The sequence below is a fragment of the Lontra canadensis genome, unplaced genomic scaffold (assembly GCF_010015895.1).
Source record: "Lontra canadensis isolate GAN:19392208 unplaced genomic scaffold, GSC_riverotter_1.0 scaffold14, whole genome shotgun sequence".
NCBI lineage: Eukaryota > Metazoa > Chordata > Mammalia > Carnivora > Mustelidae > Lontra > Lontra canadensis.
In genome coordinates this window covers 19,493,000-19,496,412 of record NW_022631008.1, presented here as the reverse complement: position 1 = coordinate 19,496,412, position 3,413 = coordinate 19,493,000, and the positions used below count along the sequence as shown (strand labels likewise).

Sequence of the window (3,413 nt, the reverse complement as noted above, 5' to 3'; positions counted from 1 at the left end):
TGCCCCTTAAGAAGTAATAATAAAATAAAATAAAATAAAATAAAATAAAATAAAATCCTACTTTGATCCCGATATTCAATTGTTAGGATTTTATCCTAAGGACAGAATCAGAGCTATAGAACAAGATTTATATACAAATACGGTAAGTCACATATTGATGATATTCCTAATAGTGAAAAATTGGAAATAAGCCAAATGGTTAAATACAATTACCCATACAAAGCACCATGTGTCCATATGTGTATTTTAGAAGAGTCTATTAAATCACACGTTTTTGTAACTTTATTAAATACTAAGTTTATTTCACAAGTAAATTTATGTGTCCCCACCATTTCCATTTGTCTGACTACCACTACTACTATGTCCTATCATAACATTCCATACAAACTTAAAACCAAAAAAAGAGTGGAGGAGTTCCATTTTTAAAACTAAATAGGCATTTTGTACAACACATTCTTGGCAATGGAACCTGGACAACACTTATCAGACATGGTAGGAAAAGTTCTCACTCTGAATTTTAAAAAGAACAGTCAGATATCAACTGTTACAGATATGAAGACAACATTTTAATAAACTGTTAAAACTATTTTCTTAAAGAGACTTCTTCCACTGCCAGGGATCTTGAAAAGGCTCTTGGTCAGTCATCTGGAAGCAATTCTTTGCATAATTGACAGACTTGGCTTCCACTTTGGGAAGAAAACCACCTTTTTCTACACTGACTTGTATTTTTGCTTCAATGTCTTCTATAGAACTCTGTCCTTTCAGTGTTTTGGGAGTCTTTTCCTGTTTTTTGAAGGATTCATGACATTTTGATCTTGGTGTTGATGGTTTTGAGTCTTTTCCATTGTAGTTTGATTTTCGTGCATTTTTGGCTGGAGGATCTCATATAGATTTCTTTACTGAAGACTTTCCTTCAACTTCCTCATCATCAAAATCATCATCATCATCATCTTCTTCTTCATATCATCTTCATCAGCAGCAAGTTTTACTTTCTATCTGTGGAACCTCGCTACCACTTCCAGGGGGCAGAAAGCTTTCCAGATAAACTAAGGAGTTTCACATCCTTTTCCTCTTCATCTGCTGACTCCACATCTTCTTCCATAGCTACTAAGTGCAGTCCACTAATATGCAGTCCACCTTTCAATCTAAGATCACAGGTGGAATTATTTCAAAGCCTCCAAGAAAAACTGTTCAGACATTTTCAAAGTTGCCAGTGTGACTCTAATTGGACTCCCTTCCTAATTCATTGCCTCTGATTCAACAGTGTGCAATTCACCCTTTGTACCAGCTGCCAAACTGACCAGTCTTAAAGGTGTTCATTTTCATCATTATCTACCTTAAAGTGATCATCTTTGTTAGCCCTTAGTTCCCAACAGAAAAGATAGTTCTAGGGCCTCAGGGGGTTCATGTCCATGTCCATCAAATCTTCCATGGGGTGGTAGCACACTTAGTGATTTAGAAGTTGGACAGAAATAAATGAACTGTTCTAGAGAACTGCAGTGCTGGATGGAATCACACTATGAAAATGTTTATTGTAATGAGTAATTAAATTACAACAACAATTTTTTAAAGGTTATGAAATATCACCTCCCACTCAAGTGCACAGTGAGAATACACAAGTACACAAATGAAATCTGTGGCTGATATATGTAAAGCAAAATATTAATAGTGTTTATATCTGAGAAGAGGACATAGGTAGGTTTTATCTCCCCCTTCTGCACATTTCTATCTTTTAAAATGTTGTTTTTCTTGAGATTTTATGTATTTATTTGAAAGAAAGAGAATGCAAGAGAGTGAGCATGAGGCGGGGAAGGGGATAGGGAGAGGGAGAAGCAGACTCTCTTTTGAGCAGGGGGACAATGCAAGGCTCAATCCCAGGAGCCTGGAATCATGACCTGAGCCAAAGGCAGATGCTTAACAGACTGAACCAACCCAGGTGCCCTATCTTTTAGAATTTTCTATCATAAACATTAGCAAAAATACAAGTAATTGCTGTTGCTTTAAAAACTGAATAACAGAACATAGTTTGACCTGTCAACAGCTTGTACAATAATCAAAGTATTTACATAATATGAATTTAGTATTATATGAACTTTGTAAATGACATGAGACCAGCAGATCTGTAAAGTCTTGAATTAGAAATTAAGAGATTGTACAACTTTTCACATAATGATCAGGTACGAAGTTTCAGAATATTAAAATATACTCAATCAAATTCAATACTAATAATGGAAATATTAATTTTTGATAATATGCCAAAGGTAAGAATTCAGTGGTTATTTTTAAAAAAGAAAAAAGGAAAAAACAGGCTTATCCCATGTTATGTACCATGGTGAAAAGCAGACGTTTTTAGCTTAAAAATATTTTCAAGTATTCAAATTATTATTAAAGAGTTTTAAGTACAGAAGAACTCATAACAAGTATACCTACCCATAAATGAAAGGAAGGGCCTATTTTGTGATGCCTCAGAGAAAAATACCTGAGCTGAGGAAAAAAAAAAAATGAATAGAATAGATATAGAATAAAATAGCATTTTAAACACACAATATCTTTGGCTAAGATGCAAAATTAGAATGGTGAACATTTAAAAAAATTGTAAAATCCCCACATTAGAATGAAGATGATATTCACAGAATAATACAATATATTCCCGGAAAGGTAGCTGGGCCTGTTCAAGCAGTGTCTTCTACCATCTGAAACAGGTTGTCTTTTGTTCTGGGAACAATGAGAAGCCATAGCCTAGTTTTTAATAGAGAAATTCCATTATCATATTTTTTTGAAGTTTATTCTCTCTGCATTGTAGAGACTTTATTGAAGGAGGAAAGATGTTGATAGCAAATGGATGTTTGAAGATTACCAATAAATTGTGAATGATGGTGAACTGGACATGGTTGTGCCAATAGAGATGGACCCTATTAAGCAGATTTGTGAGATTTGGGGCTAATGGAGTAGAAGAAATCACGCGTGACTCACAAGTTTCAAGCTTGAGCAACTGGGTAAATGATAGTGCCATTTATTTAAACTGAACATTGGAAGTGGGGAAGATTTAGAACAAGGTGATAGCTCTAGTTTGACTTGTTTAATTTGAGGTATCTTTGTGAAATGTAGGTGGAGATTTTGAGTAGATGGTTTGATATTTATGGATGGAGCTCAGAAAAAAAAGTCTAGATATCAAATGTGTGAGTTTTTCTGGAGATAGTTGGGCAAATTCCATTTTGTGGCCATGGGCATCTATCTCTTATCACTTGCTATTTAAACAATGACTTTTAATTTCTTATCCTTGAGGAAAATATAGGATTAATAAATTATACATATTAATTAAAATACACAAATAATTGTGTAACAAGGAAAACTAATAATAATGTCAAAATTCTGGTTAAAAATATGTGTGTGGGGGGAGGAGTCAAGATGGC

The 3,413-nt window shown here is 34.1% G+C and overlaps 1 pseudogene; it reads right to left on the bottom strand.

The window, feature by feature from the left end:
• Positions 1-591: 591 nt before the first annotated feature.
• Positions 592-1,432, bottom strand: LOC116868215 (annotated as a pseudogene).
• Positions 1,433-3,413: the final 1,981 nt, after the last annotated feature.